A 27959-nucleotide genomic window follows, 5' to 3' on the forward strand; every position below is an offset into this window, starting at 1 on the left:
CTACTCCAAGAACTTGAGTTCCATTTATATTATAGCAAATTAATTGCTTGGAAAAAAATGTCACACTAGTGTGGCATTCTTACCTTTTGTGGCGAAGGAACACAGCAGAAAGCACTTAGACATATCCCTGTTCAAAAACGATTGAATTCAATTGGAATTCAGCTAGCATTGCTACTCACCTTTGCTGTTTTACCGGGCGTTGCGCTTTGCATGTTTGATGAACGCTGGTCTGCTGGAAAACAAGGAATGGAGATCTGGCCCCTCTTCTCTGCCTCTAAACTCCATTTGTGCAGGTTTAAAAAAAAAATGATGGAAAGAATTTGGCCATCTTTTTATTATTGCTAAGTACTTAACATCTGTGGAGAAGAGATTTGTGTTGCAGAAATGTTCTTAGCAATTCAGGGAGATGGCTTCTATTTTTGTCCAGACTTTGTCTTTGAAATGTTATTGGATTGTTGATTTAGGAAGTGGCTTTGACCAGCATTCCTCAAGAGAAAGAAATAGTGTGTTTCCATATGTCACAGATTCATGTTGGTGGGCGTGGAAGCTTGTTTTAGATTCACCATTGTCCTCTTCCTAGCGCGATGCATTCCACTAAGGTTAAGGGTAGTGCCCAGTGAATGATGGAGTCATTCCTCAGCGCGTCTGTGGACCGGGGCCTTCCTGCAAACTGCCTGCTACCCATCAATGACAAGATAAATCAGGTACTCAGAGTATGTGCTTAGAACCTTTCATAGTAATGGCATATAGGCATGACATTCAAACATATGCTTTTCTATCTAGCGGAAATCTTACTTACTAATTGATTGAAAGTAAAGAAAAGAAAAAAAGAAAAAAAGAAAAGCAGTCACAATAACCAAAGCACAAACAAACAAAATTCTTGTTATTTATCTTAATGACCTACAGAACACCAGTTCTATGGGATATGAATAAGGGAATAAGGTTAGGACAAAAGGGCATACCATCCTTCAAGAGGTTTGGGAGAAACTGATCGAGTAAGTCAGGTAAATTCATGTCTTCAGGGCTCCTCCGAGACTGCATTGTTAACCTCCAGGAGAGGAGTAGGATAAGCCTCTGATCTCATAAAACCCTGCATTTGTACAATACTTGCAATGGGGACTGTCCTAGGAAGACCTTTATGAAGAGTTAGTAGTCCATAGCTGTCCTTTTTTTTTTTTTTTTAAAGATTTATTTATTTACTTATTTGAGAGAGAGAGTGAGGTAGAGGGAGAGAGAACCTCAAGCAGCCCTCGTGCTGAGGGAGGAGCCTGAGGTGGGGCTTGGTCCCATGATCCTGAGATCATGACCTGAGTGGAAATCAAGAGTCAGCATCTCGACCGAGGGAGGCACCCAGGCGCTCCTATTCCGAGGCTGTCTTAAACTTTGCACTCTCTTCTTACACAGCATTAGGGCAGCCCCATAGTTCTTCAAACTTAATTTTTCCCTTATTTAAAAATTTTCGAAACCCCTGTAATCATGTTACCATTTTTCTGGTATCATGGGTTACTTTTCATTTAGTTAAAAAAACAAACAAACAAACAAAACTGACCAGTTGATCAAAAAGAGACAAAGTCCCAGCTCCTAGAAGCCAGGGACTGCATTTCTCCTATGATTTCTGAATCATCCCAGAGAACGTGGGAAGGGCCTCGGCAGATTATGTGAGGGATGACTTGGCAATAATTGTGTTGGAAAATACTTCTTGGCAAAGGAAAGTGAGATTAGGAAATGAACGGATCCTGGAATGAATCAGATACAAAAGGTTTTTCTCGTGCCACTCAAAGAATGTAGAGGGAAAATGATAGGGCAACTGAGGGTTAAAAAAAAAAAAAAAAAAAAGTCATCGAAAATGTGCTTTAAAAAAACAAACATAAAACTGGTCCTTGAACCCTGTTGGATATCAGCGTTCTGAGGCCAAGGTCTAACGGGAGCAGAAGGTTGTAGGGAGGAGATAACTTCCCTTCCCGGTAGATCCAGCCTCTCCTTTAGCTAGCACATTATCCGTTCCAGTTTCCTTTTTCTTGAGCTTCATCTCGTTTAAGCAGCTCTGATGAGTGCTGGCCGTCTCTCTTGTTGCCGGGTGTTAATAGAGTGCAGAGCAGGTGAAAATCTCGGGGACATTGGGCATGGTCCGCGAACACGGAAGCGCAGCCTGGAGTTTGGAAAAGCCGCATAGAATGCTGGTGAGCTCTCGTCCCTGTGTGCCCAGCTGGCATCCTCATCCTCTCACGCCACCTCGTGGCCCTTTACATCCTCCTGAAACTCAGCCTTATTTTCCCCACCATCCGGGCCCTAGGCCTTCAAGAGAGCGCGTCAAGTACACACAGTGTTTTCAGGGAGGGGAGGGGCGTGGGAGAAACTGACAACTCGACACTGTCTAGTAACTCTTTACTTCCCACTTCCCTGTTTTTGCAAAACGTCTTAAACAAGGTAACTGATTTCCTGGCCACCTCCGCTGTCCTTCGTCTCCGACATCTGGCTTTCCCATCTGGACAGCACCCACGCGACTGACTTGACTGCACCAGCCTGGCTGCCGGGTGCTTAGCGCGTGATGATTCATTGCATTCTTACTACAACCCTCAGGTCTTACTCCTACTGCAGTGTTACCGGTGGGATGTTTAGATGAAGCAGCTTGCTCTGCACAGCAGCCCCTGTGGACCGGGCTGGGATTAAGCTACCTCTTTGTTTACCCCAAAGTGCCAGGAAAATTTTTCCAACTTGGAGAGGCATTATTATTATTCATTTAATGCACCTGCTTTTAGCTGGGAGCATCACCACCTTCCCGGGGGGGGGGGGGGGGCGTTTGCAGGTTTGTAACGGTATTCGGGTATCTCAAGGTGAGAGCTGAGAATGCTCCTGGGATCTAGTAGCTAGAAAAAGGAGGAGGACCACAGTGAGAAATGCTGAGGACCACCTCATGGGACAAAAGATTATCCTGCCTCAAATGCCGATAATGCCCGGCTCGGAAACAATGGTAATGGAGGAGAATCTAATAATGGATTCGGAAAATCTAAATAACTTCCCCGAATCTAGAGCCATAAATCAAACTGATCTCTGTCTGGCCCTAAAGCTTATGCCCTGTTCACTCTCTTCAACAGAACATTAAAATATTATGTATAATTTGATTTACTCTCTGAATTATCATATTTTATATGTAGCATCTCAAATATAATTTATTTAGAGAATAGTTAACTAATTTCCTGATTGAATGTTCTTTTAATACATTTAACGGAGATAGCATGTATCATAGTATTTGCCAGATTTCCAGAAGGATGCTGAAACTTAATGAAAGAAACCATCAACGCTGTATTAGATTAAGAGAGCTGCGTATTCTGGAACATGCTGCTTCTCCACTGTTGGCCAGGAGGGGAAAGGACTCCTATAGGGAAGGAGAAGGATGCGGGAGGGGGAGGCAAAAGCCAGGTGAAGAGGTTAGGAGAGAAAACCAAAAACAAAAAATCCTTGGATTTTTTATTTCATTCGGCTTATGTCCTGAGCTCTGGGCTGTCACTAGCAACGTTTGCTTCCTCTGGAACTTTGCTTTTAAAAACGTTCATGAACGTTCTAAAGGGCTGCCCAAACTTAAATAAAATTCTCTGCTTTCTCCATATATAAAGGCATCTTTTAATGTGCTCATTTCCAAAATATATGTCATGTATTTTTTGTAGCAGTCTTGGGTTGTGCTGGGCAAAGACCTTGTCATTCTTGGTTAAAAGAGCTTCGGCCTCATCAGATCGCACACAGGGCCATGCACTTGGACATCCTCGTCGTCTGCAGATTTTAGCCATCCTTTCCTAACAGAAAGGCCACACACACACACACACACACACACACACGTAGCCACCCAGAAAAATGTCGTAGTTTTAGCCTTACTCCATGCCTACCATGGAGACTCCCATCCTGAATTGGGAAAAAGGAGGAAGAAAAACAAAAACAAAAACAAAAAAAAAAAAAACCCTGTATCTATTGGTTTCTATAGTTTTTTCCTCCCTCTTTTCACAACTTGAGATATATTTAAATTCCCAGTGTATTCCCAGTGTAAATGACTTTCTGGGCACCAGAGAGAACAGAGAATCTCAAACTTTAGTGGTGAGAATATCTGGGGAGCTTGTAAAAAATGCAGATTTCCAAGCCCTGCACTAGAGACTTGAATTTGGTAGCTCTTGGGGGGTGTAATTGGCTTTGTCGACAAGCTCCTCAGGGGACGGAGGGGGGCTCATGAACCAAACTTGGATGATGGTTCATTCGGCACTTGGTAGGCCCTTGATAAACAGTTGGTGAATGGATCCGAAGGCTCTCCTGGCACGTCTGTTGGTATCGGGAGGCTGTTACTTTTAACCACATGGGCTTACGATCCTAGAGGGCTCTAGGATTCTAGCCCCTCAGCTTTGTCCCCATTTTCAGTGACTTTGAAAGTTGGCTGCTTTTCACAGTCTCCTGCACAGGCCCTCTCCATTCCCACTGCTTCAGGCCATCTTGTCCCACGGGGTGTTGGCAGGGTCCCCAGGCTCCAGAATCTTCCCTCCAGCTTATCTTTAAAACCACTCCCACGTGTGTTATCCTCATCCCCGTGCTTCTGTGCATTGAACCTCTCCATGGTTCCTCTTCATGGTTTGGGCCAAACTACTTTTCCACTTGACCTCTCGCTCTTCTCCTTCCCTTTAATGCTACTGGTTTGCACTCTTGTCCCTAAGTGTGGGTTGTGCATTTCCACCTCTCTGTCTTGGCTCATGCATCTCCCCGGGGGCAGAAAAGGGTTAACTCAGCAGGCCTGTGTCGTTCAGACCCCACACTTGCCAAAGAAATGTGTCTTTAGGACTAGCCCTTGGCCAGCTCCCAAGAGATAACCTCTGAGCCCCTGAAATATTCTTCTTCATAAGGGTGTCTTTGTGTACCGAAGTCCTGGGGTCATGCTGTGTATATGCTGTGTATATGTGTGTGTATGCTGTCACGTTTCTCTTTGTATGCGTGTGGTATATACTGTGCCCAGCAGTCTTGCTTTTTGGAGTTTAGTCTTTAAAAATCACACAAGGGTAAACTGTGTGTTGCGGTCTTGTTTGTTGAATCAGAAATCGGAAATAACTCAGCTATCCACTGATGACAATATTAATGGAGTAAGAATTCCATAGGAGAAATAGTGATAGAACTCCAATTACTGAGCCCATTCTGTTTGAGCACTGTGCTAAGGGTTTTACTTACAGTATTTCACTTTCATTTATAGCAAATCCTCTGTCAGTTAACCCCACTTAGACAAACACTGAGACACCTAGCGGTGAAATGAGGTCACGTGGCCAAGATAGGTATGACTGTACCCGTCAGTTCACAGGAGGGTAGTAAAGAGTGATTATGACAGAGTCATAGAGCCCTGTGTGCTGGCACGGAAGGATGCTTATGGCACATTATTAAGCCTAAAGAGGAAAAATCATGAAACCATTTGCATGTTACCATCTTGTAAGCCATACATATATGTCTATGCATATTGTGTAAAAGCTATGTTCAACATATATATTAAGAGTAATTTTTAGCTGTAAAAATATCTAGTAAATGAAACAAAGCACAAAGAAGTAAGTCATGGTCCATGGCCTGATCCATTATTTCCTTAGAGCAGCATTTCTTTTCTGGGTCCTAAGACCAGATCATACCAGCAGACCTCAGAGACCTTGGTGCTAGCAGGCTTTTTCAAAGAAGAGAAGAAAAAGAAAAGTACTGTTGTTGAACTAAATTTAACAAACACGTGTCGCATCCTCTCCTTGTTCTGGATTTCTGTGATATTGTGATTGTCTAACTCTTACACAAGTTGACCGTCCCTCCCTGGGCAGCCCGCGGGATGGAAGGTGACTGTTGTTCCCCACCTCATGGCAGGAACCTGGGCACTAGCCACAACTGTTTTCTCATCTCTTCATTCAAAAACAAATCAAGAGTTCCAGTTTATTGTCCCAGTATTTGTACCTTCGAGTACCACCTGAGCCCACATGCCCAGGCAGTGACTATGGAGAGGGGCATAAGAAACCCCGATCGGTTGACCTTGGTCATAAGTTGGACACTGTGGCCAGGGTACTGAGCTCTGTGATGGCCCAGATGGCATGAATCACCAATATCTGAGTTGGGAAAATTAGTTGCACCTTGGAAAAGAGAGGAGGGAAAAGATGGCAAAATGGAAGATGTCTTTATATGTGGCCTTATTCTCTTCCTGTACTCTGGTTGGAGCTCCTTTCTGTTTCATACAAACATGTGTTACGTGTTCACACCATATATTCCTTCTCATATTATACTTTTTAAGTTAATATATACTATGACCATTTATTTCCCATTGATACTATTCTTCAGAAACATGAACTTTTAGAGCTGCTTCATGTTCCATTTTATGAATGAAGTAGATCTATTTGCTTTTCAAATTTTATTTTAAAGTCTAGTATAGTTAACATACAGTGTAGTGTTAGTTCCGAGGGTACAATATAAGGATTCAGTGCTTCCATATGTCAGCTGGGGCCCATCACAAGTGCACTCCTTAATCCCCATATCATATTTCCCCCATCCCCCACCCACCTCCCCTCTGGTGATCATCAGTGTGTTCTCTGTAGTTAAGAGCCTATTTCTTGGTTTACCTTTCTCTCTCTCTCTCTCTCTCTCTTTTTACTTTGCTCATTTGTTTTGTTTCTTAAATTCCACAAAGAAATGAAATTATGTGGTCTTTGTCTTTCTCTGACCGACTTACTTCACCTAGCATTATACCCTCTGGATCCATCCATGTTGTTGCAAATGGCAAGATTTAGCTCTTTTTTATGACTGAGTAATATTCCATTCCATATACCACATCTTCTTTATGTCTTCATCTAGTGATGGACACGGGGATCATTTCCATAATTTGGCTATTGTAAACAATGTTGCAATAAACTTAAGAGTGCATATACCCTTTTGAATTAGTGATTTTGTATTTTTTAGGTAAATACCCAGTAGTGCAATTACTGGATCATGAGGTAGTTTTTTTTTTTTTAACTTTTAAAAAAAATATTTTATTTATTTGAGAGAGAGAGAGAGAGTATGTGTGTGCATAAGCAGGGGCAAGGGCCGAGGGAGAGGAAGAAGCAGACTCCCTGCTGAGCAGTGAGCTCTACTCGGGGCTCCATCCCAGGACCTCAAGATCATGACCTGAGTCAAAGGCAGACGCTTAACTGACTCAGCCGCCTAGGCATCCCTATTTTTAACTTTTTGAGGAGCCTCCATACTGTTTTCCACAGTGGGTGCCCAGTTTACATTCCCACCAACAGTGTGCAATGGTTCCCTTTTCTCTACATTCTCACCAACACTCATGTCTTGGGTTTTTTATTTCAGCCGTTCTGACAGGGGTGAGGTGCTATCTCATTGTAGTTTTGATTTGCATTTCCATGATGATCAGTGATGTTGAGCATCCTTTCATGTGTCTTTTGGCCATCTGGATGTTTGGAGAAGTGGCTGTTTATGTATTTTATCCATTTTTAACTGGATTATTTTTGAGAGTGTTGAGTTGTATAAGTTCTTTATATATTTTGGATAATAACCCTTTATCCGATAGGTGATATGCAAATATCTTCTTCCATTCAGTAGGTTGCCTTTTCATTTCATTGATCATTTCCTTTCCTGTGCAGTTTTTTATTTTGAAGTAATGCCAATAGTTTATTCTTGCTTATTTGAATGAACTATACTCTATGAGTAGAGTATATTCCTCTATTGTTAGGCATTTAGCTTGTCCCTAATTTTGATCTTATAAAGCTCTGGTTTGGGGTGCCTGGGTGGCTCAGTGGGTTAAAGCCTCTGCCTTCGGCTCAGGTCATGATCCCAGGGTCCTGGGATCGAGCCCTGCATTGGGCTCTCTGCTTAGCAGGGAGCCTGCTTCCTCCTCTCTCTCTCTCTCTCTCTCTCTCTGCCTGCCTGCCTGCCTGCTTGTGATCTCTCTGTCAAATAAATAAATAAAATCTTAAAAAAAAAACAAAAACAGAATTTTGGTTTATACATTTAGCATCAAGAATTCTTCTTGGTTCTCAACATTCAGCATCACAAAGAACACACATGACACATTCTACTCAAAGTTGTGTAGAACGGGAACAGAGCTTGCTGGAAGGGCAAAAATGGGTACTCCTTGCAGTGGTCCACAGAAGTTCACGTGCAAAGAGATGAAATGCACATCGAGTTAAGCACAGGAACTGTCCTGGTTTAGAAGCTTTATGCCTCCCCAGGGAACCATAACTCTGACAACAGTTTCACTGGGACAAGTTTCAGTGTCCTTATAAAGGACATGTCCAATTATAAGAGCACATGCTCAGAGAAGCTCAGAGCTATGGCTCCTATCTGTAATTTATAGTTCCCATAGCCTAGATGCCACTCAGCACAGCCCATGGTCAGGTTTACTATAAGTCATGTTGACTAGTTGTCAACATACTTGATGCGCCCTTTCATCAGGTTACCAGGTAAATGAAAGTCAAATTCTCATGCGGAAATAGGGAAAAGCTTTATAAACCCTTTACCCACAAACATTTTAAACATAAATCACTGTCCAGATATATGCTTATTTTCTTTAAAAAACAAAACAAAACAAAACAAAACTTAAAAATGGGAATATTGAGTCCAAGAGAATTAACAATTTAAAAATCCCTAATGCATACAGAGAAATTATTGGCCAGAAAGGTAGACCGGATTAAAATGCTGCTGGTGGTACACCTATCAGGGTTTTACCTCCACCTGACTTTCTGGCATCACTTCTTTCACTTTCTACCTGAATGCCACTTTCCCTCTGGCCCCATGAACCTCTTGACCATTTCACTCATTTCATCTTCTTTCACATCTCTTGCTTAGCCTTGTCCTCTAACTGGAATGTTCTATCATTTCTCTGCCTGGTCCTATCTGATTTCCCTTTAAGGGTATTCTAGAAATGTCATCTCTCAAAATGATCTCCAGACACTGCTTCCCCTCGACTTTTTCCTAAGTAGCATTCTTGACTCACCTCTGTCCTTCCCAAAGCTTTTTGTTCTGAAGGCTACTTTAATGCTTCTGGGGTTATCTTATTGCCTTATTGTTCATACTAGAATATGAACTCCTTATAGTTAGAATCTACATTTGTAATCCTCTAGCTCAGAGCACTTTGAATAGCCTATAATGGTCTTTTAAAAATGTTTGTTGAAGAGCATGGATTAGTTTAACAATCAAGATTTATTGAACAGTTCTTCTAGGGCAGGCACTCTTAAAAGTACTCCATCCCCGGCATCTAGAACTGTCCCTGCACATAACAGATGGCCTGTGAACAAGCAGCACTGGTTGAATGAGTGACTGAATGCAGACAGAGCACTGAATTAAGACAAGTTCCCCATTCTCATGAAGAATGCATTTTAAAGAGGGGAGAGAGAGAATAAACCAACAAATAAGAAAACCAAGGGGCACCTGGGTGGCTCAGTGGTTTAAAGCCTCTGCCTTCGGCTCAGGTCGTGATCCCAGGGTCTTGGGATCATGCCCCGCATCGGGCTCTCTGCTCAGCAGGGAGCCTGCTTCCTCCTCTCTCTGTCTGCCTCTCTGCCTCCTTGTGATCTCTGTCTCTCAAATAAATAAATAAAATATTTAGAAAAAAAGAAAACCAAGAAACAAGATGGAATAAGTGCTATGGAGGGAATTAAAAGGAAGATGATGTTATAAAATTCTGGGTGGTTACACTAGCTTGTAGCCAAGGAGGGTTTTGCTGCCCAAGTGACAAGCTGGGTTATTTATGCCAAGAAGTCGCTGGCTGTGCAAAGATGTGGAGAAGAGTGTCCAGGGGGAAGTAGAGCCTAGGGCTAGGACCTTTGATGGAAAGAGCCTAGCATGATTCAGGTGATGACAAGAAACACACTGGGGTGTGCCAAAACAGAAAAACAGAGATGATTTTCAAAATATTTAATGGCTGCTCCATTATGAACATGGATGAATCATCACTCATTTCAACCACTGTCTCCCTCCCCCTCCCGTCGTCCCACTTTCCAACTCTGCATGTGTCCTGGATCCAGAGCCCAGAAAGCTTTAGGGACACCCATCTCATCAGTACCATCCTTTTGTTCTCCAACTCTGATCGGGTGAAGGAATACTCCCTATCTGTATTTATTGCAAGGAACATCGGGCAGATCATATTTTCGGTGGGTATACTGGAACTCCTCTAAGACTGAGTCTGAGACTATCAGCAGGTTGTTTGCAATAGCTGTAGTGTAGGGCCCTGATTCCCAAACTTTAATGCCCTGGGGAAATCCCCCAATTGTCCTGCTAAAATACCGGTTCTAATAGGGCATGGCCTGAGATTCTGCCTTTCCAGATGATACGGGCACTGCTGGTCCATGGTCCCCACTTTTTGTAGAAGGGACAGAGCTCTGATTCTGAGTCTTGGCCCCCTGTTAAAATCCACAAGGGAACTTTTCAATCTCTTGGCCACCCCCAGGCTGTTGGATCTAAATCTCTAGTGTTAGAACTCAGGCAGATCTAATTTTTTAAATCCCCCCTGCTAATTCTGCTCTTTGGTCCTGGTGTCACCCAGTCCCCTTGGTCACAGGCTAACTCCTTTAGTCATCAATAAGGCAGCAGGTGCACTTTCAGAAAACAGACCTCCTAGGAATGAAAACCTTACCCTGTCAAAGTCCAAAGAGAAGTCTAAAGATAATTAAGGTTTCAGGTTTTTAAACTTTGTTTTTAGTAAGAGTGTGTTTGTGTTTCTTCCCTTAAGAACAGGCAGGACTTCGTTCTTGGTCTTCGGCTGTCCTAATTTAAAACCTCTGTTATTGATACTGGCCTCTCTTAAAAGAACTTTTCTTTTTCCGAAACCTTTTAGACAAACTAGGGCTATAAAGTGGGAAAAAAAAAAAAAAAAAAAAGAGGGACCTGGACACTGGCTTTTGCTGTATAGCCCAGTGGAATGAATTAATGGAGTCTGAGGTTTGGGATAAATATGGTCACACCACGTTGGCATTCTCTCCGAACTGATGAAAAAAATTACACCCTTCTGGAGCCCACTGTAATTAACTCTCGGATAGCATTTCCATTATAAATCCCTGTTTTAAGAGGTTTGTTACTCAGCTGTAAAATTTTGCTCTAGGCTACAGCTTGGACATAGACAGTTTCAGCTTGAAAGAAGCTTTAAAAATAAAAAGTTTTTTTTTTTTTTCTTTTTCATTGAGCAAGTGAAGTATGGTTTTTAAAAGGAATGAAATACCCACAATTCTCAGACATTCTTTGCATCTTTCTCTATTTTTTCTCCAAGTGGTCTTGATTCCCAACAAATGAAGCCTAGTTATTCACATATTTTAAACCAATTGTTTAAACTACCAAATGTTAGAGGGACTCTTTGAATTAAGGAAATGCATTTTGAGGGTCACGACTCAATAAAAAGGACAGAAAATGTTCTTTCCCGTTTTTCAGATGTGCAGAGCTAGGGTGGAGCAGAACTCTGTTCTTTGAAGATCCTCAAGTCTGTTGTTCATTTTTCAAAGGGGAGTTCCACAAGAAGACAGCTGCATTGAACAACAGGAAGCGCATTCCCTATGTGAACGCTTTCACCGACAGTTTCTCCAGGGCTTTCGAAAACGTCTCTCTGTCCTACTGCATGTTAAAATCAACAGTGGTCAATTTCAGGATTAGAAAAAAAATCTTGATTTCTGTGTCTTGGTGTCCAGGACTTCTTCTGAGGTTAGGGACTGGCACCTTTCTCTGGCTTATGTCGCTCCCCCAATGGCGTACTGAGCAGGGCAGTCTTGGATTTCTCACAAAACCTCACCTGTAGCCTCATTGGCCTTCTATCTGCTCACAGTGAGTTCCTTTTCCCCACCTCTTTCCTCTCCCTCTGACAAAGGATGCCACAGCCATCGCATCTACCTCCTGCCCGGCTGTGGTGTAACAGAAACGCAGTTGCACACACCAGGGCCCGGAGTAGCTCTGCCCTAGGACCTGGAGTCTGTACAACCTTAGTAGTGGTCAGTCTTGGTCAGCCCAAGGCCCCACAGGACTTCATGCATCCAGACGGACCTTACATAGTGTGATGGTGGCAAGTTACCCTTTATAAATGTATGCTGTTAGCGTGAAAAGTACTGTTTCCTCTATGGGGTGCTTAGTCAGTTAAGCGTCCAACTCTTTTAAAGACTTTTTTTTTTTTTTTTTAATTTGACAGACAGTTTAAAAGTAGGCGGAGAAGCAAGCAGAGAGAGGGGAAGCAGGCTCCCTACTGAGCAGAGAGCCAGATGCAGGGCTCGATCCCAGGACCCTGGGATCATGACCTGAGCCGAAGGCAGAGGCTTTAACCCACTGAGCCACCCAGGTGCCCTAAGCGTCCAATTCTTGATTTTGGCTCAAGGTGGTGAGATTGTGAGATCGAGAGCCAGGTCAGGCTCTGTGCTGAGCCCGCTTAAGATTCTCTCTCTCTCCCTCTACCCGTCCCCTCCTCCCCCACCTGCCCCACTTGCAAGCTCACTCTCCCTCTCTCTCAAAAAATAATAAATAATAAATAAAAGTAGCATTTCCTTTGCAAGAGGAGATAATATAAAATCATGGCCCATAAAGATTCCATTCTATTAATTGGAAGAAAGAACAAAGGTAGGCATTGACTTAAAAAGCACATTTTGAGTTCTTTGTCAATGGTGGTAGGGAATTCAAGGTGTTCTGGCTGTTACCCTCAATCTGATTGGCCGTCTCCATTCTAACTGAAACAGTGACACCTCACATTTTTGTCCAGACATCACTAGGGAATGCCGCCTGACTGTGGCCCACCCCCACTCTCCTCCCATACCCCAGACAGTCTGGATCAAGGCTTCCTCCCTCTGGCTTCCTTCTTCTCTGTCCTCCCACTGTACCCTCCCTTACCTGAAATGTCACTCCTCAGAATGTCTGCTCTGTCTGCTCTCCACCAGCCAGGTTGTGAGCTCTTCGGGGTCAGAGACTATATCTTATTCATTGTCAGAATCCTAGGCCATGGAGCCTTGCCCCAGTACAGGGCTCGATGAATATTTGTTGTATAAATCAGTAATAAAACAAATAAACCAACAATGTGGGAACATAGAGACTTGTGCCTAACCAACTCTTGAAGTCGTTTGCCAGTATCCGATACTACTTTCTGGTTTTATCCATGTTTTGGGGGGAATAAAAGAGTCTGGTTTGGTTTGACGAGGCTCATTCCTAGCAGTGGCAGTAGAAATGAGAGTAGTAACAGCGAACATTTCCAGAGTGTTCAGTCACGAGGCACTCTTCAAAGTGCTTTTTTTTTTTTTTTAAGATTTTATTTATTTATTTGACAGAGATCACAAGTAGGCAGAGAGGCAGGCAGAGAGAGAGGGGGAAGGAGGCTCCCCATGGAGCAGAGAGCCCAAAGTGGGGCTTGATCCCAGGACCTTGAGATCGTAACCTGAGCCAAAGGCAGAGGCCTTAACTCATGGAGCCATCCAGGTGCCCCCAAAATGCTTTCTTTACAGAAGCCATTGGCCATACTTGACGGATGAGGAGACCGAGCTATAGCCCCCAGCACTACTGCTGGTGGTTTAAACCCAGCGATTTCCACCTGAACCACCTTTAGTCACTGTGGCCTGTGCATGAGATAAGCCCACTCGGCCGCCTTCCCTGTGTCGTGGTTGACTCTTTTCGCATCAGCGGAACCGTGGCTCTTCTGCATTTAGCTTGGCAACCACCACACCCCCATGCAAAGTCCGTTTCTCTGATCTTCATTTCCTTGTAACGTGCACATGCTTTCCTTTCAGCCCCTAGCTGTTAGTGTTTTATGACTCGGGGAGCTCGAGGAGGCAGCTGTATTGTTAATGTAAGTCATTACCAAGACGTTTCTGCTCTTTTCCACAACCTCATAATTTGTTAAAAGTTCTGGTTTGGGTTTTCCTCACGTCTTATTGCTGACAGTTTTAGCAGTGTATGCCAGCATTATCGGCTGTCTCCAGGGTACCAACTGAGACAGGAAGGTTTCTGTAATTGTCTGAGATCACTTGCCACTTTATATAGTACAACTTGCTCATGTAGGTACACTCTGCTTCCCAGCGAATCTTCTGGCCCCAGTGGGCTATAAAATCATCTGATGTCGCTATAACTTTAAAGACAACAAAATATTAGCTCAAGGACGCCTGGGTGGCTCAGTGGGTTAAGCTGCTGCCTTCAGCTCAGGTCATGATCTCAGGGTCCTGGGATCAAGTCCCGCATCGGGTTCTCTGCTTGGCAGGGAGTCTGCTTCCTCCTCTCTCTCTCTCTGCCTGCCTCTCTGCCTACTTGTGATCTCTCTCTGTCAAATAAATAAATAAAATCTTAAAAAAAATATTAGCTCGGAATCGTTTGCTTTGGTTAACTCACGTTTTAAGGCTGCCTCTGTATGCTGAGAAGGGGGAAAACGATAAGCCGGGATTCTTTTGTGAAATGAAAAAAAAAAATGGATATTTTTCTCATCCTCACTTCTTTTCCTTGCTGATGATAGCAGTTTTCAGTGCTATTCTTATAAGCTTTCTACTAGTTCTTTCCCATTTGAAGCATGGATATTAAAAAATTTTTTTTGCAAACAGTGGATCATGGCCAGTTTCAAAAGCTGCTCTGACCCAGGTTTTGCTTGAGCTGATAGCAGTTTAAAAATGAGCACCAGTCCAAGGCCACACAGTTTGTTGGGGCCCAAACCGAGGCTGGACTCTGGCCCCCAGACACACAATTCAGTGTTTTTTTTTCCCCCATTGTTCCACACCCTCACAGTTTATTGGATTGACATAATGGTCCATACTGTGTATTTGCAAGAGAAGTTAAAGAAAGAATTCACTTGCTAAAAGCCAATTATTTTGAGAGCTCCAAGTCCTCCTAGATTTAAGTTCCCAAAGAGTAACACACGCACAACCACAAGTGGCTTGCTAGGAGCCTAGCAGAAAAGCGACGTAAAACCCATCTTTCATTTTCTAGCCAAACACTAGCCTGACCTAAAGCTAAGCTAAAACAAAACAAAAGTGCATGTGACATATCTGAGCGCCCTGTGGGAGTTACTATAGACAGAACTGAAGAAGGGATAGTCATCATTCAACTCCCGGCAGGAGGCTTTCTGCAGCCTAGAGCGGAGGGAGGTAAAACTCCTATAAATATCAGCTGATACCGACTGTCTTTAAAGTGAAATTTGAGCAATCACATTTTCAGAGACTGAGAATATTCTGCAAATAGTAATAAAGACCCCGAAACAAGGAAGCAATGGATTCCCAAGCAGGCAGAGTAGGTTAAGGACCCATGTCAGACTCAGAAAGAGGTCAGCAGAGGCTGGGAGAAGAGAAATCTAGATCAAGCCAGAACAGAAACAGCTCCCCAAGCCACACTGGGCAACAGCTCTGTGTAGCCCCTCAGGGAGGAAGGGATGGTGGCTGTCATCAAAATTCTACCCCTGGTTATATAATGATTGTGTTAATATAGAATAAAATATGTGTGGTTCTTTTCTCAATGGCATCTCTGTCACCCTTGTTGGATTCCTTTATTATTTCCACGAGGTCCTCAGTTAGGAGGCCCCTCTAGGAATAGAGATACCCACCCACCTACCGTTTGGAGTCATTTCTGGGGAGGAAAGTGGCTTATCCTTGTCAAAAGGGGCTTCAACCAGCTTCCTTTCTAGCTGGGTCTGCGACATGTTCTCCTGGCCTAGGAGACTTTCCCCAGCCAAGCTTCTCTTTCCTTTGTTCACTCACTCATTCATTTGTTCATTCCTTCAAGAAACATTTATTGAGCACTTACTATGTTGCAGGCACCGTGTTAGCTTCTGGATATAGAGCAACAGCAAAATGAACACAGCCCCCGCCTTATTGTTCTTACAGCTCAGCTCTGCACGGGAAGACAGACAAGAAACAGGTAAGCCGATAAATGTACAATTATATCTGTAGAAAAGGGTCCTCTTTTCTAAGAGGAAAATCATGATGTTCTCCAATGGGGAAGAACAAGAGACATTCCACCGAGGAAGATCATCTAGGAGCCTCTGCCTGGGGAGATGGTAATTAAATCATTTTGGTCTGTATGCACCTTGTCTCGTCAATATATCATAAACACCCCGGAGACAGGGATTTCTGCATTTGGCAAAGTTAACACACACAAATAGGTGCTCATTAAATTCACTGATAAGGCGGCTGCCTCTTTGTCTTCCAGAAAGGGTCGGTCTAACTCTGGGTTTTGACCTCGTCTTCTGCTCATCTATTAGGTCCTCAGGGCCTTATGGATGGTGTGTGTCTTTGCGGTTCCCAGCAGGCTAGAGGATGCTGAGGAATGATCTTGGGAAAGGCTACCTTCCATATGCTGGCCTTGGCTGTTGACGCAGGCATCCTAGGAGGGTTTGCGGGATTACCTCCTGTCTGGACAGTTGTCTGTAGCTTTAGTGTTGCTCTGTCCACTCTCTTAATAATAAAAAAAAAAAGGCACCACAGTCAGAGTCATTATTAAAAGGAAAAAAAAATCAAACAGTAATAACACTCCAGAGACACCAGAAGTATTATGAAAAGGAAGTGTTTAAGTGGAAAATACTGAGCTTTGGAAACAAAACGGCAGGCATCCGAACTTACATAGGAAGCCCCGGGAAGGGATACGAGGGACGGTGGGGAGGTCTTTTGCCACTGAGTCAAGTCCCCAGCATTTGCTCTGGGATTTGAAACTTTCCATAGTCTTACATTTCATCAGCTGCTTTGAGTTACATTTAAAGAAACACATTTTTAGTGAGAAATTTTTGACAGAGAACGGGGAGCAGATGTAATGCTTTGGAATAATTACTTCCTTTGTTGACAGCTTTTTTTTTTTTTTTCCACAGCACCCACTTGCAATTAAATACAACAGTAATTAAAATCTCTAAATTCACTCAGAATGACTGTCCCATCCGTCACATCCAGAAAGCCTTCAAATGTCATTGTGAAAAGAATGTCTTCTCAGAGATGCCGGGTGCTAAGACAGAGGGTTTGCATTTTTCTAATTTGTAGTCAGAAATTGATAATATGCAGGAAATGTTTCACTGATTTGAAAATCATTGCCGTGAATTAAAAATCCAAGGCTAGAGACCATAGGATAGCTTAAACTCTCTTAGGAAAAAAAAAGGGGGAGACCGGGTTGGTTTTGTTGTTTTTTGGTTTTGGGAGGCGGGGGTGTTTGGGGTTTTTTTGTTTTTGTTTTTGTTTAACATTTTCATATAAATTACAAGCACATCCAAGGATTTAGTGACATACATGTTAGCGACATAGACCATTCCCCCAGTGCAGACATGAAACATTCGGTCTAATTTAGCCATGATCTCAGTGTGTCTTTCTGAGCCTACCCCTAACTGAGACAGAGTATGTTTACATCTGTTGGTAAACCTGTCAGTTGAGTCTCTGCAGGTTTTTAAAGTGATTCAAGAAGGGCCTCTCCTCCCCCATCATCTTCACTCCAGTCCTTACAAAGCCGAGCCCTTCCCCAGGGCCTCTGATACATCCCTCTCCTATTCCTGTAACTCTGATGCCCACTTTGCCCGCCCACAGAGCACGGCAGGATTGAGCCTCAGTTTACCTTCTTGTCCTTAGTTCTCCGTCTAGATAGCATGCTGACCCTCCCCACACCCTCCGCCGTGCTGCTTTCTCCACAGGGAATGCCTTTCTTCTTGGGCATGCCCCTCTAATTTCTCTCCACCCTTGAGCCCCAATCTGAGAAGAGCTGCTCCGTGAAATGGGTCCTAAGGTCAGCAAGCGGGGTGCGGGGGGAGCCTCTGTGGGAATCCTAGGGCATACGGAAAGTTCTCCATGCTGACTCAAATCACATTCAGGCCCTCTTTTCTCCTCGGAGCCACAATCGGAAATCTTCTCCTGATATGCCCACCCCCTACAATTAATTCTCACCTTTTTTTTTAATTAATTTATTTTCAGCATAACAGTATTCATTATTTTTGCACCACACCCAGTGCTCCATGCAATCCATGCCGTCTAAAATACCCACCACCTGGTACCCCAACCTCCCACCCCCCCCCCCGCCCCTTCAAAACCCCCAGATTGTTTTTCAGAGTCCATAGTCTCTCAATGTTCACCTCCCCTTCCAATTTACCCCAACTCCCTTCTCCTCTCTATCTCCCCATGTCCTCCATGCTATTTGTTATGCTCCACAAATAAGTGAAATTGACTCTTTGTCAATTGTCAATCTCTCAAGTGATAATTGACTCTCTCTGCTTGACTTATTTCACTCAGCATAATCTCTTCGAGCCCTTCAACAGATGAATGGATAAAAAAAATGTGGTCCATATACACTGTGGAGTATTATGCCTCCATCAGAAAGGATGAATACCCAACTTTTGTAGCAACATGGACAGGACTCAAAGAGATTATGCTGAGTGAAATAATTCTCACCTTTTGTTCTTTTGCTCTTTTGTTTCCAAGGAATGGGACTGAGAATCGGGGGACTGTCCTGGCCAGTTTGGGGGGTACAAGTAGGACGGAAGGAGACTGGCTCCCCAGCACTGTTGGTAGATAATCATTCGCAACTTGAGAACATTCAATGAGCCCTCCCTGTGGGGATAGAAGATCTCCAGCCTCGTGGACATGAGTGTGAAGAGCGAGCTCTCAGTCCTGCTGGTGACCTTCAAATCCTCAAGCTCCAGACATTCCCAGCCATGCTTTGTCCCTGTGGGATTCCCGTGAGGTGGGAGAATTAGGAAAAACAGGATGAGGGGAAAGACAGAGTTTCGCGGTTCCACTGCCTACAAAAGGAGGTTCACTTATGCTCAGGGTCTAGGGCTGGGTCTTCTGGCTGTGAGAACACGCAAGCTAACATACACAGGTCAGTCGTTTGAGAATCCATAGGACTGTCACAGAAATCCAAGAACAAGAAGGAAAAGCACACCTGGGTGCCTCCCAAGAACCACAGCCTGGAAACTTCTAGAACCTAGGCCATTATTTTCTTAGACTCACCCACATTACTCAGCACACCTGTTCCTTCCTTCTTGTCCTCCGCTGTCTGTCCTGTTCCTCTCACAGTCTTTCCTCCCTCATGATGTTCACCTGCCCTTGGCTTTTTAAGTCCTCTCTTGCTTCTCACCTGATCCCCTTGCCCTCCTCTCTTGGTCTCACTTGACCTGGGATCTTCATGTCCATTTCCTGACTGGCTGGGCCTCTCAGCCCCCATTCTACCTTGCTGAAAGAAAGTGTGATCTACCTGAAAACCCTGTGCATGGTCCCTGAGCAGCCTAATCAAGGCTCCCACCTGGCCTGTTCTGTGTGTGTTAGTGCGAGGGGGCGGTCTTCGTAGCAATCAGTCACGTGGTAGGTATGACCACTCACGAGGAGAAGTTTTTCCTTCTAGCCGGGCAGGGATTAGAGCCCACCAGGAGCTCCAGGGTCCAATGCGAAAGATGCTGGAGGGGGTGAGGGTGGCAGAGCTCCCAGTTCTCCCCTCACCACGTCTGTTTGGGGTAGCGAGCACACTGGGAAGCCTCTTCCACAGTTTGATAACCTAGCCTACTGGGCTCCTCACTAGGACCTTAAAATGTTTTAAGCTATTGCCTTACTTTACAGTTAAATATTAAGACAGGATTTAGGATCACACACTCATGGAAAGATGGCTCAACTTCCATGACTGCTGAATTCTTCTTTTAAAAAAAAAGGAGAGTCTCCCTCCCATATAACTCATTGGGGTCTACTCTGTGGGAAAGGTCCAGGAAATAATTGTGAACACCTGAGATAATTGGCCGCCTTTGCCAACTACCGCTCATAAGAGAAGGATTTGCCCATCGCTGTTGGAACTCCTGAGGCTTAGTCCTAAGGTTTAGGATTAAGGGCAGTTGTCAGATATGAACTAGTGCAGAATCAAAGCCCCTACTCAGAAAAGGGGGAGAAGGCGAGAAGAAGCAACAGTAGAAGGTCCTCGTTACCTCGGCCCCCCTGCCTCCCTTCTGGGCATGTTGAGCTGATGAGGAGAAAACATGCCATGTCTACACCTGGTTATGTGGTTGGTGAAGAGCCAGAGAGATAGCTTCTATCCTGTTCCCCAGGTGGCTCTGTCTTGTTCCATGGCTGCAACAGGGCCCTGAGGTCCTGGCCTGGAAGCTGCCTGATCAGACTCCTGTTCTCTGTGGGGCGGGCTTCTGCTCTCAGAGGGTAATGAAAACTTGTTGTGACTGGGAAAAAAAAAAAACACAACAACGACAACTAGAAAATCAGACCGCAGTCTATCCATCTTGCCCTCCTCATGGGCGGGGGATGTCCTGTCACTTGTCACTCAGGGTCTTGTTTTCATCCTACTCTGCAGTGACAGTTGGACACAAAGCAAGAAGACCAGGGTAACAGATGACCTCTCTCCATTAGGAAATGTATTTATTTGATTAAGTTAAATGGGGAGAAACTCACTTCTGCATGAAGGTCAAAAGGAATTGGATAAAAATACGACATCAACACTTTTTTTTTTTAATTGTTCAGTAACCTAGAAAGAGAGGGAACAAAGAGATAGAACCCAAACAAGATAAAGAATGCCTACGTACAGCCAGCAGCTAATATGATATACATGGTGAAAAAAATGAGTCCCACTAACACCAAAAATAAGATAAAGATGTCCTCTCTTACCATGTCTAATGCAATCTGGAATTTCTAGTCAATGAAAAAAGACAACGAAAAGAAAAGCGAGAGGGAGCTTTGGGGAAGGAGCTAAAATTGTGGTCTGTATCTAATATCGCTATTGACCTAAAAAAAAAAAAAAAAAAACAAAGCAATTAATAAAAATTATCAGTCCAAAAAAGAGACTGGAATAGGACAGAAAGATCTAAAATAGACATAATTTTTTTTTTCGTTAAGTACAGCAGGAGTGGTATTGGAATTGGATCAAGGTGATAGACCGAACGCAGATGACTGCCAGATTTTTAGGACAACAGGGATAAACCCAACAAGCACAAGAAACTAGGAGAAAGAAACATACACCAGAGAAAAACTCTATGAAGAGTAAAAGAGAACGCAAGACCCTCCACACAGATTGGAGAAATACGAAGACTGGGAGGGGGGCCTTGGCTCCATCAATACGTGATTATACGTGATTAATAGTTCACAAGCAGTGTTAACATTTCCTTGGCCGTTTTGTATATTCCTGTGTAAATGTACATACATATACATGAATATTTATGTATTCTATTATTGGGTTATTGGAGTCACGCTCCTACTAAGGTTTAGAGTTTGCAGTCAGGGAAGCTGAGGGGAGACCTTCAAGGTCACCAGGGATAAGGACTGGGTAATATCCATGGGGTTTGGCAAAGAAAGAGTTAAGCTGGTAGGCTTGTGTGGAACAGCTCTGGAGGGCTCGCTGGAGAAGAGTCCTGGCTCCCAACATGGGAGATGAGGGAGAACAGAGAGCGCTGTAGCTAGAGGAGGGGCTGCGTGGCACGAGCGACTTGACTTGTAAGCTGGGAAAAGCTTGAATGTGTTATGTAGACGGTGCCCATGCGTGTCAACATCTGGAAGAACGAGGAGAGTCACTAAGAGCTCAGTGGTCGGGGACAAGTCAAGGCAGAGCCAGAAAGTTCTTTGAACGTGCCGAAGCAAATGGGGAAGGAGTCCTGGAGGGAATTGCCTTAGACACCACCAAAATGACTTCAGCAAAACGTTCTCCTGCCTTCTCACTAACAAGAAACAGTGGCACACACAGCACTTAGTAACTTCCACGAGCGATGGCAGGAGATGGCCTCCAGCTCTTGGATCCATCTTAGGATCCCTCCTGCTTAAGCCTGGGGCTTCCTTCCAAACCACAGAAAAGACAACCGGAAGTGGTGGGACCATCCTCAAATCTGAAAACCATCATGGCCCTAGCTGAGACCTCCATTTTCTTCACACCAACTGTGTACGCTTAGGGTAGCTAAGCTATGGGAATAGATCCAAACACACAATGACTCAACATAATAAAAATGTTTATTTCTGACTCGCATAACAGTCCGGGTTGTGATTCTGGAGAGTAGGGAGGCCTGTGTTCATGGCAGCACCAGGATCTTTCAGACTTGGTTTCCAAGGTCTCAACTCAGTTGGCCGGTAGGAAGAAAAGCATAAAGCCTAGCACAGGAGAGGTCTCAAAGGCCCTTGCCAGGATGCAGCACAACTCCCTTCTGCACACATGGCATAGACTGGCATAAGGGCACATGGCCACACCTAGCAGCAAGAAAGACAGAGAACTGTCATCTAGCTGTGTATCCCGGCAGAAGACGTACATTTGGGAAAACAGCTGGTGTTCTCCGCTAACTAAACATCTTTTCTTTGCCTCCCCCCCTTCACTCTGCTGCCAGAGTGGTCCAACATGGAACTTGGGTAACATCTGGTGAATGCGTGAGTGGGCGAGAGAATGGCATCTGTAATTCTCCTCAAAGCTCCCCAACGTCTCCCCATCAGCTACAAGGCAAAGACTGTAACTGCCTGTCATTGCCTCAAGGCCCTTCCTGCTCTGCCCCTGATTTCCTTCTTAGCTTCATTTCACACTTTCCCTCTGCTCACACGAGCCTTCGGCCAGACTGCGCCATTTGCCATCGCCCGACTTTGCCATGTTCTCTCATATGCGATGTCTTTACCCACTTCTCATCTCACTTTTCCACCCACAGAACGCCCACGTGTCCCTCAAGCCTCAGTTCAAGAGTCGCTTCCTCTTGGAAGCCCTCACAAATGCCCAACTTCCACGTCCACCCAGGCAGAGGTAGAGGTGGGCTCCCCCTTCAGTCCCTTGGCATCTGGACCCACCTCCGTCCACAGCTGCCAGGTGATCTCGTGATTCCGTGCTGGGATACGTGTCTCTCCCCCAGGAACAAAGCTGGCTCACAGGGAAAGCAGTGGCTGTTCTATCTACTCTCTTCCTGTCAGCAATGGGGCAGCAACCAGTCAGCCATCTATAGCTTTCTCCATTTCAGATTCCACTAGCAGCCAAAAATAAGCATCAGCGTACAGAGAAAATATCAGAGAAGTAAATAAGAAGTTCCCTGCTCCTGTTGGGTAGAGAGCACCACCGGCATCCAATGGGGCTTGCCTCATCTTCCTTCATCATTTGCACTGAAATCACCAAATCCTATCCATTCCACGTTCTTGATGTCGCTGGGTCCCCCTCCTCTCTGTGTGCTCCACCCTGGCAAGTCCTGCCCTTCCCCCTCACTCTCTCCTTCTCCTAACTGACCTCCCTCTCCTCAGCTCCCCCTTCCACCATATTTGCACCTGTACGGATCCAGGAGGGGACTTCTAGGGGCACTCTCTCCATCCTAGCTGGGGCCAGCTCCTCTCCCTAAGCGCTAGGAGGTCCCAAACTCTTCCCAGCTTCATCCCCTGCACACCTGCCCTCCACCGATGCTCGAACCCCAAATTGCTGTTTATCATTCCTTGACTCTAATAGAAACGTTGAGCCCTCCAAGTCTGGCCCTCTCTTTGGAAGCACCCTTCTGCCCCAGTCCCCACCCTGCCCTTTCCTACCACAGAACTCTTCATTAGGAACTGATGCAGAAAAGATCTTCTTCAGAAGCCATCGCAGCACACAGAGGTCCACACAGAGCTATTGAGCTCTACCCTCAGTTAAGCCATGTAGAGAAAAAGGGGAGCCCTGCCCCTAGAGGTATGGGTGGCTCCCACATGTGGGTGATCCCAGGAAACTTTTCAAGACGGCCAAGAAAGAAGCGTCTTGCGGAGGCGCCTTGACAGAAACAGGCAGGAAATTCTCCCAAACTGACCCTGACCCCTGGCCTTCTTCACTCAAAATCAACCAGTATTCCATTAAAAAGTTGCAGCCACAGAATAGGGCATTCTTTCCTTGTGATTCACATTACCCAGAAGTCTCTGGTTTCCCGGAATTTGTGTTAAGTAGTAGCTTTCAAAGATGATAATATTTGCCAACAATCCCTGGGGCACCACTTTACATTTTCCTAAAACAAAAAGGGGATTATTTTGTCCGTATTTCTCCTTTCTACAGGCTTTGGCCCTATAGTCGCTCTTGCCCCCTCTGGCATTAAGTAGCAATGCTGTCCCATTAAATTATGAGAATCATGCTTTGTCCTGAAACATCAGTTGTCAATTAAGGTTGACAAACAAGCTTCCTGACATTCTCAGGAACATCTTGCCCAGCATGTGGTTACTCATTTCTCACTCCTTTTGTGAAACACTGGTCCCGGACAAGCAGGCAGAAATAAACACAGGAACGTTTGGGGTTTTTACCAGCTTCCCAGCCCCAACTTCTTGATTCTCCGTGCCTGCATTGCCTTCCCCAATAATGGGCTTGGATGATCGGGAGAAGAAAAATGAGGCTGTGATCATTGTTGATCGAATAAAATCTAATAATTCTCTGTGGACAGTTTGTTATTTTTCTCCTCTGGCTTTTCCCAGCCTCCCTCGTAATGCAGGAGGGATGGGTTTGTTATCTGTCTCCCTCCCGCCTGCGGATCCATGATCCAGATTTTGGCTTCCCTGTAAGGTGCCGTGTGTCAGCTCTGTGAAGGTAGACACAAGTACTCTGTGCCCCTCTGCCTGTTGTGGTTCGTGCTCCACATGTACAGACCGAATTAATTCCTCAAGATCCAGCCCCATTTCTTTCCTAACCAACCCCAGGTTCACTTGTGCCTGATACTATATATATATATGTACTTATACACGCATACAGATATGTTTTTCCACATGTGTTCACAGACTTTCTTTGGATAATTCAATATACCAAGCATCCAAAGTAAGTAACCTTATCCCCATTTTATAGATGAGAAAACTGAGCATCAGAGACGTCTCAGTAATCAGGTTATTAGTCTGAGGTAACCTAGTAACCTAGTAACCTCAGTAATCAGGTTACTAGGTCTGAGGGGCAGACCCTGCCCTCACATTCAAGAACGTCTAATGCTACAGAGATCTTTTTACTATGCCGCCCTGTCTCTTACCACTCCCAGAGGACGGAAGTCTTCTTCACTTCCCCAAACCAGCAGCAGCATCACATAGTCCTTCCAAGGTTATGTTTATTTTAATATCCATATTCCTTTGAGATTATTTCTGTTTCTGTTCTTTACCTTGTGGGATGCTGTGCTTGGGAAAACCTTCTGCCTGCGATGGGCGCCGGCACCCTTGGCAGCCTTTTCCATATAGAACGTTTTGGCTTGGATTTCTCTCAATTCTTACACTTTAGTAAAGCTTCCCAAGCCCCACCGAAGTTTTTTTGTTGTCTGTACGCACGTCTCCTCTGTCTTCCTGGCTACCCCTCTCTTAGGACGGACCATCTCTTTACTAATAATATTTCATGTGAGTATCAGCTGGCTAGCTTCCCCCCTTTGCTTTTTTAATTATCCAAGTAATACAACTTCACTGTAGAAAGGATAGAAATTTCATATAAGTAAAAGGAAAATGTTTAATAATTAGAAATCTCACCCCCCAGATGGGTCTGAGGGAGGACACGAGCTGTGATGAGCACTGGGTGCGGTAGGTAAGTGATGAACCACTGAATTCTACTCCTGAAACCAGCACTGCACTGTATGTTAACTAACTAGAATTTAAATAAAAATAATTTTAAAAACTGGAATGCCCCCCAAAAAAGAAATCCCACCACCCAGAGAAAATACTTTTCCTACTGCTGTCTCCATCTTGCATTATTTTTACCCAGAAAAATATATTTGTATACATGCATGCAGAATTTTAAAAATAAAATTATATTATGCGCATGAGATATTTTTAACTAAAGATTTGTCATTTAGTGTTCCAGGAACTTTAAAAAAAGAAGACTTTTTTTTATAAAGAATAAAATTTGTTACATATTTTTAAGTATTATTTATATTACTCAATTTATCTATAATCACAGATACTTTTGTCTCTCTGATTAGGTAAAAACTCAAAGGAATTATGCTAAGGTTTCTTTCCACTGTTGTTTTGATTCTTCTGTTCACAGATTACAAGTAGAGTTTGTAGTATATATTTTGTTGTCCAGTGCATATAATTTTATTATAGTAATTTTACTGAAGCTTGTGTATGTCAGCAAAAAGACTGCAATCCTTCCTCCCATTGCTGATTTTTACACGAGTATATAACTTTTTATGTTAAAACTGGCATATATGTATTGAGTACCTACTGTGCACAGACCCCTGCCCACCCAAAGCTCATGTTCCCATCACAAGTAGGACTCTGCTCGGCAAAGTGTAAGTAAGTAATTCCGTAAGCCTGAATTCAAAAAAGTCACCAAGCTGTTTCCAGGTGCTGTTAATTTTGTCGTGAATTCATGCACGGGCGTATCTGGACCTTTCTTGAGTTCAGAAGCAGCCTTGCTCCCTTTCCTCTCTCCCTGTCAGGACCGCCATTGATCCACGTTGCACCTTTCTTTTTTGTCTACCCGTTGCAGGTCCGGGATGTTCCTTCCAGTTCTCTGTTCTCGTTGTCCTTTTCCTCTGTGTTCTCAGAGCGCCTTACACTCGCCTTTCACTGAACTGACCTTATTCTCTGCAGCGGTGACATTGCTCCTTGTTGTTTCCAATGCTGTTGCAGTTTCTGCCACGGTCCTACCATCCCCTTGCATTTCCCTTTCTCTCCCATTTTGTTGTCTTACCATAACATCTTTTAGCTCTTCTGTAAGAATTCATGATTTCTCCCAGTGCCCTGAGAGCATTAAGCGAATGCTCCCTGGGATTTCCCTCTTTCCTGAAATGCTTTCATCCCCTGGTTCAAAAGCTATGGCGATCCTCTAATTCTCTCTGCGGCAGAATTTTTTCATCTATCTCATTTCTGTCTTGTTCTATTGATGTTTGCTTATTTTTTAAGTCATTCACTTAATTGAAAAATATATTAGTAGAAGATCTCCACATGTCAGGCACCAGAAGGAAAAATGGTGAAAGGGGAAAAAAAAAAAATCCTAGGAGTGGCTTCCAGTCCCATTCCCTGCTGTGAATGAGACTATAAACAAGCAAGAAACCAAATATCCAGTATGAACTGGGGCAAGCTATTAAAGAAAAAGAAGGGAGTCCTTCAAGAGAGAATACCAAAGGGGGAGGAGTCTGCCTTTCACTGGGTGATGCGCTAGACCTCCTGGGAAGTGACAGTTAAGATGAGACTTGGAAGATGAAAATGAGCAATCCAGATAAAGAAAGGATAGGTGTGAACTAGGCAGGTATGAAGCACAGCAGGTGCAAATGCCCTGAGGCTGGGAACGCTCTTGCTCTTCTCTGTCCTAATCACTCTACAGAATCTAAAGTGAAAGAGATGGACAAAACCAGGTCACTCCCAGGCTTGGATGTTCTCGGAGATGCTATAAGAAGTTACTAAGATGTTCAAGGAAAGGAGTGCATGGTCTGACTGAGACTTTAGATCTACCGTGGCTGCTCCTGGGAAGCACAAGGTGGAAAACAAGTCTGTTAGGATGCAAAGTCAGTGATCCGAATGAGAAGTCACAGTAGTTCAGATATTGGCAAAAGGATTCAAGATGTATTTTTGGAATTGGAATTTTGGATTAAGTGAACTGGATCAAATGTGGCATAGAGGGTTTCATTAAATAAGAGGAAGAAATTGCTAGGCTTTAGGTTCAAGCAATGGAGTGGATAATGCCCCGCTCTCAGCAGAGAAACAGGTTTAAGGGTGAGAATCAGGAGTCGGGTTTGGGACACAATTGTGATGCCATTTGAAAAATAGACAAGCTTGGGACTTTGAAGGGAAATCTTGGATAGAAATATAAATTTGGGAGTCCTCGGGTTACGGAAGGTGTCTCACATCACGTGAATGGATGAGGGCACCATGGGTAAAAGCACAGAAAGAGAGATGAGTAGATCCAGCTGGAGAGCTGATTTGTGTTCTCAAAACCATTCCAAAAGAAGTCTACAGAAGACTGGAAAGAACTGAGGCCAGAGTCTGCCCCCGGGTCCCACTGCACTGGGCTAATTTGTCTTTGTTGGTTGACTTCCATATTTCATTCTCTGTTGTAGGAAGGCAATTCTCCACATCAGTTTGCTGTTGGCTTGGTAACCACTCTTGATACATCCGCTCACATGAAACAGCCCTCCATCCTCTAGAGAAGAAAGTAGACGTTAATACCAC

The 27959-nt window shown here is 44.2% G+C and overlaps 1 long non-coding RNA gene across 1 annotated transcript; it reads left to right on the forward strand.

The window, feature by feature from the left end:
* Positions 1 to 1880: 1880 nt before the first annotated feature.
* On the forward strand, positions 1881 to 27959 carry LOC123393937. The gene is made up of 3 exons (XR_006608763.1): positions 1881 to 2180; positions 15725 to 15828; positions 27848 to 27959. It is a non-coding gene; the product is annotated as an uncharacterized LOC123393937 (long non-coding RNA).

This window comes from Mustela putorius, unplaced genomic scaffold (assembly GCF_011764305.1).
Source record: "Mustela putorius furo isolate JIRA1106 unplaced genomic scaffold, ASM1176430v1.1 tig00001093_pilon_pilon_pilon, whole genome shotgun sequence".
Taxonomy (NCBI): domain Eukaryota; kingdom Metazoa; phylum Chordata; class Mammalia; order Carnivora; family Mustelidae; genus Mustela; species Mustela putorius.